Source organism: Acomys minous, assembly GCF_964271855.1.
Source record: "Acomys minous genome assembly, chromosome: 5".
NCBI classification, from domain to species: domain Eukaryota; kingdom Metazoa; phylum Chordata; class Mammalia; order Rodentia; family Muridae; genus Acomys; species Acomys minous.
In genome coordinates this window covers 45,474,649-45,491,402 of record NC_140494.1, presented here as the reverse complement: position 1 = coordinate 45,491,402, position 16,754 = coordinate 45,474,649, and the positions used below count along the sequence as shown (strand labels likewise).

Here is a 16,754-nt window from a genome sequence, read left to right as displayed (position 1 = left end):
TTTTGTTTGTTTATTAGTACATTTTGCTCCAGAGAAAACATGTGTGTTCACAAAGATGCTTAGCTTTTTCTAGAAGCTTCCTCATTATAATTCAAGCAGGTAAGCCTGTGTTGTCCCCTTATCCTCCTGGGAGCCTGATTTCTGCAGAGGTGTGCCTGCCCACATGCTGGTGTGAGCCTGATAAACTCTTCCATCAGAATCATTGATAGCAGCTCCTGCCCACATCTCACCCTCCTCTCCAAGGTCTGTAAGAATACATACTGTGGTTGGTACAACCCTTAGACCTAGGGGTTACAGCCTGGCCCAGGGATGGACTCAAAATCTGGAATGAATGAATGAATGAATGAATGACGTAATATGTAGTTAGCATAAAGCCAAACAATTCAACTGGGTGTTGTACACTCTGTTAGGACTATTATTGTGTCATTGCAATAAGGAAGTTGTGGTTTGTTGTTGGTTTTGTTGTGCTGGTTGTTGTCGTTTGTGACTTTTTCTTTGTCATTTTATGACCCAGAAGCCCTTGAACTTGTTGTGTGGATGTGTGTCTAGGCTGGATGTCAGAGACAGGAAAGCTCCTTGATTTGGCTAGGCTGACCAGCAAGTGCCCAGGGTCTGCCTGTCGCTCTCCCCAGAGAACCAGCTGCGTGTCTTTGCATGGGCTTTTTACATGTGTGCCGAGAATCTGAACCCTAAACATCTTAAACCCTGAGCCAGGTCCCCAACCCCTGAGGTCTTTAATCAAGTGGTTCTCTTGCTTTAGTCTCCCAGTGTGTGTGTGTGTGTGTGTGTGTGTGTGTGTGTGTGTGTGTGCAGGATTCAGTTTTCTCTCTTTTCCACCTTATCAGTCCTGGGGATCACACTCAGGTAGTCTTTCCTGGCTGAGCCATCTCACCAGCCCAGTGTTCTCAGTCTTAAAAGACAGAAGACAGCACAAGTAGGAGCAGCATAGCCGAGCATCATAGGGTGGGGAGTTCACCATCTAAGTTCTTTCCAGGAAGTGTGTAAATCACCCACGTATATTGAAAGGGTCAGAAGGAGATGACGGTATGGCAGCGAGCCTTCTTTTGAGGGAGTTATTTCACTTGATAGACTTCAGAAACATACAAGCTGCTTTTCATTTCCTGGAGGGGGATAGTGAGAGGGTATTGACTTTTATTCAAAATCTTTTTTTTTCCTCAAAGTTTATGATAATAGAACCTGAAGGTTACTGATCTATAAACTTCAGCAGCCCCATTGAAGCAGGAAGCTATTTACGGTGATACTTTCAGCCATGTTATCATGCCAAGGAATATGGGCAGTGCCCAGTGTTGCAGACCCTGGTTTGCCAAGGGCACAGCACCCTCCCTGCTTCCTTGTCTGGTTCTGTTAGGTAGGCCTGCCTGATGTCTGGCATTGCTTTTCCTGTCACTTAACTGGATTTGGCTTGAGTGGACTTGGAATCTCATTTATTCGGATCCTTGTCTTCCAGAACAAGGCTTTTGCCCTCCCAGCCTTGCTCCTTTCATCTAAGCACCTGGGCACCCTCTGCTTCTCCTGAGAAAGGAGATGATGAGGTCTCTGGTAGCAGTATTTCCTTCCCTCAGTGAAGACTGAGGTTGACCACATGCACATTAAAGAGAGAGCAGATATATGGCCTCTACCTTCTCTCAGGGCTTTTAAAGTTTTAATTTTATCTAGCTATTTATCTATCATCTATCTAGGCTTTCTATTCCTCCTTGGACCTACTTGTTGGTTTTTTGGAGGCCTGGAACTGTGACCTGCTTTTTCTTTATGGATCTGCTGAGTACACACATCCCTTCTCCCCAGTCTACGGGTGGGTCTTTTTACCTGGACTCAGGCATCCCTTTAACCTATGCCCTTCGCCTCATCTTCGCTGACTTCTAGGACACAGCCTCAGCTCCCAGGAGCTTGCTCTTTGTTCCAGTTTGTTATACACACAGCTCTTTCCTCAACCAGTGAGGTTTCCGGTCTTGCAGGGCTAGTGCTTAGGCACAAAGTGCTGTCCCGTGATAGAGACCTCCATTGTTGCATTCGGTGTAGGGGCTAACTCAGTAAATTAAATTGCTCATATTTGAAAGTAGTTGGGGGTATTGTCTTGTATTCTTGGTCCCCACGAATGTTGAAATGATCAGCCAAGTAACGATCAATGCTAAGCTTAGAGCAGGCTGTAATTTAAGACCAATAGAAATGCAACAGAAAACCAAGCAAATCAAACTCTTTCTTGCCATATGAATATTTAAATAAGCAATATATCTTTGTTATGCATATCAGCTTGTGAGAAATGTATGTGAAGACCTTATTTGGATCATAATCAACTCAGAAATTATCTATGGGAATTAGACACAGCACTGTTTAGTGCTGTGTCGGATTCAGTTGAATAAGCAGAAAAACTTTGCTGAATTCAGGAGGTTCTCTGTTTGCGAATGAGTTGCACTCCATTCCAAAAATTAATTTATAAAGCCTGTTATTCGGCACAAGATTTCCCAAAGACTTGTGGTAGCCATGGCTAATTGATTATCTAGTCTGGCCACAAAGACCTGTTCCGGACTCTCTAATGCAGCAGAAGGCGGGAAGCTGCTGATGTCCTCCAGCGCCTCCACTCTGACTCTAGCCATCCTGAGAGTTCCAAACCAGCATGCCTCTGCGGTGACGGGACAGAGTCCTGCTCTTCCTTGACTGCCTCCCCTTCCTCAGGTCGAAGAAGGAGGGAAAGGGGCCACGTGTGCTTCCCGTGGTCTATGAGGATGAGGCCTCATCAGGATTGGCATCGCGTGTGGGTTAAAGGAATTAAGCGCTACTTGCCTAGCCGTGCATGCCTTCGTGCCAGGAGCACAGTGGTGCATTCCAATCTGTTCCTGCTGCCTCACTCTGAAAACCTCCCTACAGGGAAGGCGTTGACCTGCTGTCTTCCTTTCTCTTCCTGTTGCTGTGAAAGAAGTTCTGTGGTGCAAAAGGGAGACCGGGCTTATCTTACAGTTCATGGGGCAGGGTGCCCGGCAGGGGGCTCAGAACCTCAAGAGGGTAGTTACATTGCACCCACGGTGAAGAAACAGAAGGCCGAGGGCACGCTGCTGCTCAGTTCCCTTTCTCTGTGTAGCCCAGGAGCCCAGCCACAAAATGGCATCCCCCCCACGGTAGGTGGGCCTTCCTCCTCAGTTAGTGTAGTCGAGATAACCTTCCACAGCCAGAGCCTCTGAGTGATTCTGTATTCTGTAAGATGATGGTTAACACCAGCCATTAGGCCCAATGATAAGAAAGCCGAGGTCTAAGAGTGACATCCTCCCCGACTCCTAGTTCTCTCTGTCACTGTAGTGTGTGTATAGTGTGTTTTGCCTGCATGTATATATGTGTTGTGGGGCCTGTAGAGGCCAGAAGAGGGGCATCGTATCCATGGAAATGGAGTTAAAAATGGTTTTGAGCAGCCAGGTGGGCGCTGGCAACAGAAACCCAGGTCCTGTGCAAGAGCAGCAAACGTTTAGCAAATCCCCTTAACTATTTTCCCAGATCCATCTCTGTTCTTACCCATTCAGATCAGCTCATTGGCAGGAGCTTCTGCTTTGCAGTTGGTCTAACAACTCCCACTCTCTGAAATCACCCGTGTTGCCTCAAAGCTCAGCTGAACTGTACTTAACTGGCCATCAGTGGTTGTCGGGCGAGTTATAGTGATGCTTCTGAGAGCAGTTTTCCCTCTGTTTGTCCCAAAGAGAGAGGGAGAACTTTGGGACCAGATAAAAAGGTTAAGGCCTTGGATCTGCCTAGCAGAGGAGAGCTCTGGGGGCTGGTGGGTGTAGAGGGCATGTTCCTATGGTTGTTGTGTTGAGATTATAAAAGACACACACACACACACACACATATACACACACACACACATACCCACACGCACACACACACACACACACACACACACTCCAGTATGCTGATATGTGGAGGTGAGGCCTTTAGGAATCCTAAACAGGCCTCATCCCTAGGCATGAGGCCTGCATGAGCTTTCTTGCTCGCACCATAGGACACGGGAAAAAGCACTGTCTATAACACAGAAAGCACCCCTCACCAGACATGGGAGCTGCCACCTCCCTGATGTTTATGTTTCAGCTTCTATCATGTTAAGGAATAGGTTTCTATTTTTTTGTCTTTGTTTTTGTTTTTTTTAAATATTTATTTATTACAAATATAGTGCTCTGCCTGCAGGTATATCTGTAGGCCAGAGGAGGGCATCAGATCACATTATAGAAGGTTGTGAGCCACTGTGTGGTTGCTGGGAATTGAACTCAGGACTTCTGAAAGAGCAGTCAGTGCTCTTAACCGCTGAGCTATCTCTCCAGCCCTCGATTTCTATTTTTGACAGGACATCAGGCATGGTGACTTGTTACAGCCACTTGAACAGACAGAGGCTGGCTTGTTCCTTTCCCTCTTCAGAGCAGGCTGGATGGACGTACAGGGCAAAGGCTGAGCTGTCCAGGCTAAGATAACTAGAAGCTATTGACTCTGGGATGCCTGTCCTGCAGCTTCTTCAAGAACACGTTACATTGACCTAGAGCCTGTTTTAAACTATCCAATTGTGCTCAGATGCCAAACTAACAGGCATCTAAGACATCACACTGATGGCCACTTGCGAGGGGCTGACCTTCCTAAAGTCCCTGGGTGCTCAGCCTGTCTGTGTATGTGGCCTTCAAGGCTGTATATATTATTGTACATCTAGCAGTTCTGAATGCAGCTGTTTGTATTGAAGCGAAAGATGCCAGGAAGACATCATTAGTGAACTTAGTGCTTGCATAATCACTCCCATCTTTGACTGAACAGGAGCTGCGAGCACAGCCTTCATCCGCAGACCCATTTTTGAATGGCCTAGAAGTTGAGAAAGCCTTTCAGATTTTTATATATTTGGAAGAAGTCAAAAGGAGAATAGTTAATGTCATGCAATTATGTGGAAGTGAGGCTTAATTGGAACAGGATGCCAGCCACTTCTTGGCTTGTGGTCTGCAAGGATGTTCACACTGCAGCAGGGCTGAGGCAGAGCTGCAAAGCCAGGAGTGTTTTCCCCCGGCCCACTGCAGAGAACATTTGCCAGCTTCGTCTGGATGACCATGTTTTGCAGTTGCTTCTGATGTCGCTTAGGCTGCAGGGGCCTTCCAGTGGTACCCAGCCTGCAGCATATCGGAGTATCACCCAGAGAGTGATGTAAATGAGATTCTGGGCCATTGAACTATTCCAGTGGTGCAGCCTCCATGCATGTAAAGTTACGATATGTCTGAGTCTAGAGCAGCCAACCAGCCGGAGTCCACCTGTGAACTCCAATAGGCTGCTTGTTCGCTCAACTAGCCACTGTAAAACTGCCGACTTTCTTCTCTCTCTCTCTCTCTCTCTCTCTCTCTCTCTCTCTCTCTCTCTCTCTGTTTTTCTTTTTCCTTTTATAAGGGAAAAATGCCTTGGCTAAGAAGGTAGGCTGGTCTGAGGCAAAACTCTTGTTCCTTGGGCTGGGGGCATGGCTCATAGATTAAGGGCCCTGATACATACCAAGTCAGACAACCTGAATTTGATCTCTGTAACCCACACGGCAGGAGAGAACCCCCCTCTTGGGAGTTGTCTTCTGCCCTGCATGGATATGTGCCATGATGTCCTTGCATATTCACACTGGATAAAATTTAATTGAAAAACAAACAAACAAACAAACAAAAAAACCCTTTGCTTTCCTCTGACCCAGTGCTCTCAAAACAGATAGAGAATTAGAATTTCAGGGGGTGCTGTAAGCCCACTGTTCCTGGGTCCCCACTGCCTGTCTCTAACTCAGCAAGTCTCTAGGTGCACCTGGACATTTGCTTTCTGACAGGTCCCAGAAGCTGTGGGTGCTGCTTATCTGGAAGCCACAGGTTAAAACACATTTGTAGGACATGGCAGGTTATAGGTTTGGTACCCGCCCCTACCCCTCCACCCTACCCAACCCCCATCACCTTTCTCAAATCCTTGTTCTAGATGAAAGTTGCCAATGCACCAACACATGTTTGTTTGTTTGTTTGTTATAAACAAAGGTGGTCACTCTCACAGGCCCAACTCCCCTCCAGCTGCTGCAGACACAAAGGGATTGTTCTTGAACAGTGTTGTGTCAGAAAGTGTGAGGTCTAAAGATCATGGTTTTTATTGTTAATCCCAGCTAGTGATTGAGTTTGTAACATTCTCCATCCTCTAGAAGTCTGGGGACTGTGTGAATTCCAGCCTCACACATTTCCAAGGAAGATTTATGCCTTCTTGAAGTATTTACAAAACGGGCTTGTTCTGCTTATAAACACCCGAGAGTTGCTGTATAAATCTTGACTCTGCTGCTGCTGCTGCTGCTGCTGCTGATGATGATGATGATGATGATATCAGTGTTAGCTCATCAATTGTCACGTGAGGTAAATTCATAGTGCTCTTTTTTTCAAGTGAGGTGCTTAAGCCTGGGAAGGAGATGATTCCTCCTTTTGGAAGCTGCCGTCAGAGCCCCCATAGTTAGCTTTGTGGCTGATAGGCTCTTTGCACCTTTGCATTGTTGATTTTGAGGCAGCATCCTGCAGTGTAGCCCAGGCTGGCCACCAGCTCACATTTGGTGAGTCCTATCCTCTCAGGTGCCAGGTCACAGGTGTGTGCCACTATGGCTGCTCTGATGTTCTTGTCTAGTCCTTCACACCAGCTGTTGTCAAAGAACACCAAAGCCAGGAAGAACAGGAGCCACGCCCCCCATCTACACACACACATAGACAGACAGACAGACAGACAGACACACACACACACACACACACACACACACACACACACACACACACACACATACACACAGTAGGACCAGACTCCCTCCACTCTTGCTTTGCTTGAATGATTCACTGATAGCTTTAAACATCCTGAGAAATGGCTCCTTTTGAAGAGATCTTTCTTTGGAATCTGGTTTTAAAATTTGGATACATTTTTCATGAGCTTGTTTAAGATGAAGTGTCTGCAGTTTGCACCATAGTTGATGTATTAGATGATTTTGATTATACCGAGTGAGTTTCTGGGTTAAAAAAATAAATAAACCCAAAGGGTTGTTTTTTTGTTTTTTGTTTTTTTGTTTTTAAATGAAGATTTGAGAGCAGGCTTGTGCAATCTCACATAAAACTTCAGGCCTGTATTTGTAAGTTCAGCACACAGCCTTTGTTAGAGGTTTCAAATGCAGAAGCTTCACTTTAGGGAGCAAAGTGGTTCTTTAATGGAGCCACTGTTTGGATGTGGCAAGTGGCTCACCGAGTGATTTTGTAACAATTAATGCCATTTCTGAGTCTTCCACAGAGGGTAATAGGGTAGCCTTTTACCCTTGAGAATTGAGCAAGCATCCCAGCCTCCTGGATTGATCCTCTGTTCTAAAATGCATCCATCTTTCTGCCTAGGCAAGAGTTCGTGGTCTCTTGCTCGAAGCATCTGCTTTTGCTCTTGCAAGTAGAGCTAATGACAGATGTAAACTGGCTGAGCCCAGACAGTCACTCCTGTGACAATGGGTTAGAACATATGCTGTCCTGTTGCAGGAAGCTTTTGTAACCAAGAACTCGGAAAGGGACCACGCCTCCAAGGAGTGCTGCCAGTTTGCCTTTGTAGAGAGCAAATCCTGTCTAATTAACCCAGTTTTGGTCTTCAGCAGCGGTGCTAGGGAGGGTTGACCTTGCTGCTGTTTCAACTCTAGCGTTAGCCCCTCTCCATATAAAATAGTGTGAACACATCTCATTTAAAATATTCATAAAATGTATTTGTCATGAAAACTTGAACATAGCTTAGTTTAAACGTTTATTCTAACTTGTTTCTTTTTCTGCACCAGAGGCACTTAATCACCACTCTTTGGAAAATAGTAATCAACCCTGTCTGACGTTGCTGTGGGGGGCACTAGTGAGCTTGGATGTCAGTATCTAAAACTCCAGCTGTGTTTTGGGTGCCCAGTTTGGGACAGTTTTTGCAGAGGTGTAAATATCACAGAGAAAAGACATCCTACAGCCCGAGGAAAGGCACACTCACACTACGCACTCTCAGCTCATTTCACACTAAGGCGATCTTAAAATAGTTTGCAGATGTTGCCTTTAGGAAAAAGAACAAAAATGGCTCAAGCCGCATTTTAGCACCTAGGCTTTGACTCGTTAATAATGGTCATGTGTTTGAGCTGTGGTCTGAAACCAAAGGAATAGCTTATTTTTATTTTCATTCTGTATGAGAGTTGTGTGTGTGTGGTGTATGTGCATGCATGTGTGTGTGTGTATGTGTGTGTGCAGGTGCACATGCTCATGTGTGCAGGGATGCCAGACAATGATCAGCTGTCCTGCTCTCTCACTACCCACCTTATTCCCTTGATGCTGGGTCCCTCACTGGATCCCACTCTAGGCTGGTGGCCAGCAAGCCCCAGCTAGCGACCTGTCTCCTTGTCTCACATCCCTGGGGTCATAGGCACGTGTGACTGCAACTGGCTTCTTATATGTGTTCCAGGGTTTGTACTCAGGCTCTTGCGGTGACCAGTCTCAGTGCTCTTACCTGCTTGGCTGTCTTGCCAGTTTTGTTTTGTTTTAAACTTAAGAGGTTTATTGAAATATGGCTCACTTCCCATATGGCTCACCCACTTAAAAACATACTTCAGTGGCTTTTAGTATGTTTAAAGAGTTGGGCTCTTGTTGCTTTAGTAAAGTTTTGAACATTTTCATTATGCAAAAAAAAAAAAAAGAGATTGTGCGCTCCTGATGCCATCCCCAGCCCTCTCCCAAGCCTCCTCCTCCAGTCCTAGGAAGCCACTTCCTATAGCTCCGCACCCTCTGGGGATTCGGTCTATGTGTAGTCGAGTATGCAATCCTTTGTGTCTGGCTTCTTTCACTTGTCTTAATATTTTCCAGGCTCATCTGTGTTGGAGCGTGCACTAGTCATTTCATTCCTTTTATGGTTGAATAATATCCCATTGTATAGAAATGTCAACATACAAAGCAGGCTTTTAAGCTTCAGAAGTCAAGATGAGGGGGAGAATGGCCATCCATACACGTCCAGTTCCTGTAGAGTTCATCACAGGCCACGTATTTTAACATTGGTAAAGTAACTTTGGCAAAAATTGCTGTTGTCGTTCAAAGGACAGTGAGAGAATTCTTACATGCCTTAAAAAATAAGTTTAGATTTCTCTTAGTTGGATAGCTTGTGGAGTTTTTCTTGTATAATGCTTTGGTTTTGTTTTGTTTTGTTTTGTTTTGTTTTTGAGACAGCCTCACTGTGCAGCCCTAGTTGGCCTGGCCCTTGCTATCTAGACTAGGCTGGCCTTGAACTTGCAGCCGTCCTCTTGTTTCTGCCTCCTGAATCTAATGTATGGTCTCGTATTTGAAAATGGCAACGTTTTCTCCTACTTCTAAGATGACTGGTAGATCAGTAAAGCGTAGAGAGTGGGCTCTGTGAAAGAAGCCTGGCAAATGGGGTACTGTGTGGGCCAGCCAGGTTGAAGAGGCTTGATGTGAGTTCTGTCACTCCGTGAGGGGAACAAATGATTTGCTCACCCTGGAGAGAAGAGGGGCTAGCACCCAAGGAAGACTGCTCAAGATCTCAAGTGCAGGGTACAGGATGTGTCGGCAGCAGGTGGTGTGACAAGCTGAGAATGGACAGCTGGCTTCCTGTCCTGGCAAGTGCGGAAGCCGTAGATAGAACACCGAAGGTTGCCAGGGACTCTTCTTCCCAACACTTCCGCCCATAGCTCTTCTAGAGGAGAGAATGGCTCTCTCTCTTTGACCTACAGAGTGCACTGGCTACTTTTCTGTTGCTATGGTAAAGCATGAGGACCAAGGCAACTTAGAGAAGGGAGTTTGTTTGGACCGACAGTTCATGCCAGGGAAGGATGGCAGCAAGTGGCAGCAATGGCGGTTAGACGAGAAAGCTAAGAGCTTCCATCAGTATTGGCAAGCATTAAGCAGAGAGAGGGAACAGGAAGTGCACCTCCCTCCAGCAAGGCTTATACCCTCCAACCTCCTTGTGACCTCTCCACATTGCACCACAGTCTGAGAATCAGACCTTCAGTACCCAAGCCTAAGGGCATCATTCTCCTTCATACCACTGCACGGAGATACAGAGTAACCAGCCAGTTTGCTAATGTAGAGTTGAGTACGTTCTGAATGCAGGCTCTGCATTTAAAGCACGGACAGTAGGATAAAGCTTTGGTTAAAGCACAAACATTAGGACTAGGATTTGGATCCCCAGAGCCATGCGAATGCTCGGGTGGGCACGGCAGCCCAGGTGTAATTCCAGCTTAGGAATACAGGCATGAGGGCTATGGAGAGTAGCTGCAATGGAAGGTTCTAGGTCTGACCAAGAGTCTCTGCCTCCAAAGAATGAGCTGGAAGCGGGATCCAGGATGAGTCCAATATCAACGTCAGGCCTCCACATGCACATGGACATACCTACACGCACACACAAGCAACACACACACTTGAAAAACATCTAGATACCTCTACGGTCATTGCAAACACTGCATCAAGGTTCTCTGACTTGACTAGTGACACAGGACCACTGGACTGTTGAAATGAAGTGCTGTGTGTGGAAGGAGTTCCTGAGGACCCAGTGACTACTTTTCTGTTCTCAGTTCCTAAGTGTGAGATAGGCCTCCTATAGAAACAGAGGTGTTATGCTGATTCTGGTTATACTAAAGGCCACTTAGGAAGCAGATGAAACCTTTGTCCCCCACTTCCCCACTCATTCTTTCAGATGGTTGCCATAAGCACTAGGATTTGGGCCTTGCCTCAGCGTGGCCTTCCTCTTCCGTTTCTCCCTGCCAGTGTCTGTTTCAGATCTTACATCTGTAACCAGCACTGTGTTTTATTCTTCCTTCAGGAATTCTTTTTAGAATCTGTGTGAGCAGCTAGAGGCTGACATGTTGGATGTACCGTGTGAAGCCAGTATAAGGAGGAGCTAGCTTTACACATGTATGGTGGTCGTCGATGAAGGCACTTCGCTGACGGATGCTGGCCCAGGCAGGATGGACTGCTGCTCTAGGGATGCCAGTGTAGGGCCATTAACTGCTTGCTTGCCTGAAAGCATTCCCTTTTTGTCTTACAGAAATTCTGTATCTAAAGTGGCCCTTAGGATGAGACACACTGAGTAAACAGTTGAAATGTCAGCCTCCTCAGTTACTCTGGGTAAAGAAAATCTAAGCCATCTGGACTTTCTGTGCTGCCTGTATTATGCTGGCTCTAAAGACAGCAAAAGAGCCTTTGTTTTTTGGGTCAAAGCAGATGTGCTCAGCCTGCCATCTTAATTTCTTTTGTATGGTTTGGCATATATTTCAGCTGCTTCGAAATGTTGAAAAGGTTTCAAACCAAACTAGGGAAGAACGAAATAAATTGATTTTTTTTTTCATGACTGAGTTTCCCAGTTCAGAGCCTTTGTGAACAAGTATCTTCAGAAATAAGTACATTTATTTAACACCATTTGTATGGTTCTCCAAATTTGTTGTTAGAGAGTCTTTTGGCCAGATGTTTAATGTATGTCTGAATTGCATTACTAGACATTGGTTCAGCATACATAAGAGAAGAATGCCAAATGCTAAAATACTTTGCTATTAATGTTATATAGAAGAAAGGCTGTGAGCTAATATTTTTCTCTTCCAGGCATAAACTCCGGCAAGTTCTAGGTGTGCAACTCCCAACTCTGCCTTTCTTTTCTTTGCTAACACATACTTTTTTTTAAAAAAATAGGCCAAGTATTTTGAGACTACAAGGACAAGAACTTTACCATTAATACATATTCAGTGTGAATTGGCTTTCATGTGAACCTGTGTCTCTTAAAGCTCAAGCATCTTTTGTATTTATTTTGTTACCTGTGGAAAAATTATTTTATAACAGAAAGGAGGGATTAAACTTAGAGTGCAAGAACCATTAAGTGCTGTGACATGCAGGTGATGCATGGAAGCTTCCCCTCTCCCCCCCCTCCCCAGCTATTAAAATGAAAAGCAAGAAATACTTTTTAAATGGCTCAAATAAAGATTTAATTGGTGCTTTTTTTCTATGTAGTGTTAGTTTTGCCCTCCTGGGTGATATTCCTAAGTTAATATGAGGTACTTGCCAGAACTAAAAAGCCACCCATGGTCCATGCCCTTAGGACTTAATTAGTGATGATGGCAGCTGGGCTGTGCAATGTCAGGGGTGCTGCTGCTATGGGCACTGCCATGGATTGGCTTTTTCCATGCGTCACTACTAAGGATTTAGGCTGAGTGTGGTGGCATATGCCTGAAATCCCATCACTCGAGGCTGATGTGGAAAGATTTTGGGTGCAAGGCCAAGTTGGACTATACATATAGAAATGCTATGTTAAAAAAAAAAAAGAGAGAGAGAGAGAAAAGGAAAGAAAGAAAGAAAGAAAGAAAGAAAGAAAGAAAGAGAAAACCCTAAAATGTGAAAACAAAAAACAACCTGCAGAAGTTTCTCAAGTAAAGGCTATGTGTGTTATTGTTGTTTTAAGAAATTAAGAACTGAGAAGCAGGCTGAACTCTGTGAGTTCAAAGCCAGCCTGGTCTACATACAAAGCAAGTTATAGGACAGCCAGGGCTACACAGAGAAACTCTGTCTCAAAAAATGAAACAACAACAAAAATCAAGAACTACATTTTTCTCTTAGTGTCTACAGTAAAGAAAAGGTCTTTGCTTAAGTTTCTTGAGTATAAAAGAAAAATCAATTTTTATGGTTATAAATTAATACTTAGTACTGTTGGCTTGGGGAAACCCTGGACCAACCTGTATGCTGTGCTTCCTTGTTAGTGGTGCCTGATAACATTTAAATCCCTGTCATCAGTGAGAGTCAATTAGTCAAATGACACCACCTTGGCTTCTATAGAGTATGTATGTGGCATCCGCATAGTTTGCTGTCATTAAGTCATTTTTAATTGTCTGCTTTTGACTCTGGAATAGTGAAGGGCATCCCTTTCAGGCTGGTTGGAGGAAGAATGAAGGAGTCTCTGAGAGTTCCAGGTTGTGCCTGGTATAAATACTCAACACCTGTCCAATCATCCTGCAATCCTGATTGCAGCGGCCATGATCTGGCTTTTCAGTACCAGTCACACTGATGACGCAGCTGTTTGTAGCTTCTTTGAGCTGCTTTTAATGACCGAGAGCCAAGACAGTACAGGTGCTGGGAGCTAATCCAAGGAAGGTGGTGCTTTTTCTTGATGACCAAGATCAGGGAGAATTTTTTTTTTTTTTTAATGACAGTAGACTCCATGGAGCCAGGTGTCAGTCTTCCTGCTAGGGTGTGGGAAAGAAGGAATGAAAGGGACTTGGCAGGTCCCTTCTAGAACATTTTGTCTCACACCCAGCACTGATTGCCACCCTTGAATGACTTTAGGGCGGTTTTTACTGTTGCAGAAAAGCTTGGTGTGAGGGAAATTTCATCCGGATCCTGTTTGGGCCTACAGTACTTAGCAGTCAGCATGTAATGTTCTTTTAGCACCTGGATGCTGTCCCCCAGAAGTTCCTGGGGCTTTGGATACCTTCATCCAGAAATTCTAGGGACAGAGGCTCATCACATCTTTGATTTTTGTCATACCAGGGCATCTAATAATCACTACTATTATTTTACTCACCAAAGACAATTTAGCCTGCCCCCAACAGCAAGACTATAGTCTTAGAGTAAATGACAGCCTTTCAGATGCATATAATTAAGCTATACAAATAGCTCTGTCATCTTGCAGTTGACTATTGAAAATCTGTCGTGGTTGAGGATGGGGTGGAGAGATGGTTTAATGCTTAGGGGCACTGACTGCTCTTCCAAAGAACCTGGGTTCAGTTCCCAGCACCCACAAGGCAGCTCACCACTGTCTGTAACTCCAAGATCTGACACCCTCACACAGACATCCATGCAGGCTAGATACCAATGCACATAAAATAAAAAGAAATAAATTATTTTTAAAAAAACGAAAGAAAGAAACACTGGGTGTGGTGGTGCACACCTTTAATCCCAGTGCTCAGGAGAAAGAGGCAGGCAGATTGCTGTGAGTTCGAGACCGGCCTGGTCTACAAAGTGAGTCTAGGACATAGAAGGTTACACAGAGAAACCCTGTCTCGAAAAAACAAAAAAACAAAAAAACAAAAAACAAAAAAAAAAAAGGAAAAGAAAAAAAAATCTGTCTCAGTTCAGGACATGGAAATTTTGTGAATAATTGAACAGTATGGACCTGTTACCTAGCTGAACAAAATGTGTCAGAGAAGGGACTGCTTCTGAGGCCAGCACTTTAAATATCCTCACTCCTTTGCTTAAAGATTTAAAAATGAGGTTTTGTTTTTTCTGCATACATTTTTTTTATTTGTTGTTGTTTGTATGTATTTGGTGTAACCATGCCTGTGGGTGGGTATGTGTGTGTGTTGGCCTGGGGGGGCATGCATGTTGTGGGTTAGTATGGGGGCACAGAGATCCATAGTTGGGGCCCTCTTACCTCTTTACCTCACTTTTGGAAACAGTCTCTTACCAAACGTGGAGTTCGCTGGTTGGTTAGCCTGGCTAGCCGATGGCTCTGGAGGATTCGCCTGTGTCTGTCCCCAACTCCCAGCTCTGAGCTTACAGATGCATGCAGCCACCACCAGCTTTTACAGGGACTCTGTGGATACAGTCGCATTCTCATGTGTTTCTCTCCAAACACATTAACGGTTCATGTTAAATCAAGAATTATTGCTTTTACTGACATAAAGTCAGACACAGTTGAGAAAATAAATAAAGTTCCCTTGAATTTCTGTATTTGAATAAAATCTAGCTGAGTAGTTTATATAGTTTATAGGCAATGTAAGGAGTGGTGAGCTGAAATGCTTTTACTTCCTAACTATTCTATGAAACTTTTTAAAGAATTCTGTTCTTTATAAAGCCCCTTGTGAAAACAAAACAGAATAAAAACAAGCCATAAAAGGTAGGGTAAATTTTTTAAAAGGAAAAGGACAGGAGAGTGATTCCTTGCTTCTTCTCAGCCTCTTCAGCCTTATCTCTGGCCTCCTTCACAGAAAGGTCCCTCAGCTTCTCAGCCACGTGTTCGGTGTTATCATTTTGGTCCCTTCTTTTCTCTCCCTCCAATCTCTTTCTTGCATCCTTCAAATTTTGCTTTGAACTTTTGTGCATTCACAGCATTTAGGAAGCGGATGACAAGCAGCTCAGGCTTGGGGCACTCATTAGCAAGATTGGCATGGGTATTCCGACGCAGGCGCAGGCACTGCCAACATTTGCCTTCAGCTCCATCATCGGTGTGACATAGTGGTTGACACATATCTTCAAGGCCTTGTCCCTCCTCACCAGATGGCGGATGGTCCCTTTCTCCTCATGTTTCAGGAGCTTGACATCTCCCGTGCCTTGCTCCTTCCACTCTGGCAGGTCACTCTTTGAAGCAAACCAGAATACTTTTGCTCACATCTTTAAAAGCTCCTCTTGGGGCTGGAGAGATGGCTCAGAGGTAAAGAGCAACTGGCTGTTTTTCCAAAGGTCCTGAGTTCAATTCCCAGCAACCACGTGGTAGCTCACAACCATCTATAATGAGATCGGGTACCCTCTTCTGGCATGCAGTCATACATTGCAAACAAAACACTATACTTACTAAATAAATAAATAAATAAATAAATAAATAAGATCTTGAAAAAAGAAGCTTCTCTTTATCTTTCTCCAGTTTTAATTTCTTGCTCAGGAAGAGAAACCTTTGGCTCAAACTGAGGGTCATGGTTGGACTTACTCGCATTCTCTGTGGAGGCATCATGGTCCTCATGAGTCTCCTTGGAGGCCGCCATTGGGGCATGGTGACAGCAGCTCCTGCCTCTGGGCTGCTAGTTGCCCCTCCTTTCCTCCGTATCTAGGCCTATGAAACTTTCAAAGTCTAAACCACTTGATTTAAAAACTATTGCGTAGTACTGGAGAGATGGCTCAGAGGTTAAGAGCTGTTGACTGCTCTTCAGCAGCACCTGGACTTGGTTTCCAGCACCCCCTATCAACTATCTGTAACTCCAGTTCCAAGAGGGATCCAATGTCCTTATCTGGCCTCCGTGAGATCAGCACTCACATGATTCACAGACAAACGTACCTGCAGGCAAATTATCCATCTACGAAAAATAAAAGTAAGTACATCTCAAAACCAAAACAGTATGCCCGAGGAGCTGGAGAGATGGCTGGTGGTTGAGTCCCTGGTGCTCTTGAAGAGGACCGGGGTTTGTTTCCCAACACCTATGTCAAATGATTCCCAACCACCTGTAATTCAAGTTACACCAAGCACGTATACATGCACAAATAATAAAACTAAAATCTTAGAACAAAATGATGGCTTGAGGATAGCCTGGTGCAGATAACACTTGTTATTTTTTTTTAAAACAAACTCACCAAGTGTTTGATTCTTTTTCTTTAAACCTCACTGGTATATATTGCATATATAATTAGTGTATGCATAATTACAAGATAGTGAGTTCCTTGTTTTCATGCATGAATATAACTTTGTTCTTAATGCTGAGAGGACCTTCTCAATTTCAGTTAGGTGGTTACGTAATTTTAAAGACAAAAAGTACTATCCAAGGTGAGACTCAGAATGAGTGGTTGCATACAAAGGAGATAACTAGAATCCAGTCTGTGCCAGTTTTCCGTTCTGAGAGGTTACCAGGGCACTCCCTACTTTTCAAAACAGCAGCCAGACGTTAAGTTCTGGTAGGTGAATTTAAGTCATAAAAAAATTAAATTGAATGTTTTCTTTCTTCATTTAAAAATATTCTTTTCTTTGAACCACAATTACTTTTATGACCATGC

The 16,754-nt window shown here is 44.4% G+C and overlaps 1 protein-coding gene and 1 pseudogene across 2 annotated transcripts in view; one reads left to right on the top strand and one right to left on the bottom strand.

Annotated features, from left to right (window-relative positions):
* Nucleotides 1–16,754, top strand: part of LOC311598556 (unconventional myosin-X-like) — a 116,114-nt gene that overhangs the window by 55,397 nt on the left and 43,963 nt on the right. The window lies entirely within an intron of this gene.
* Nucleotides 14,405–15,926, bottom strand: LOC311597764 (ran-specific GTPase-activating protein-like; annotated as a pseudogene). Its single transcript has 2 exons — nucleotides 15,626–15,926; nucleotides 14,405–15,407 (listed from the first exon to the last, which is right to left on the bottom strand). The product of its transcript is annotated as a ran-specific GTPase-activating protein-like (transcript).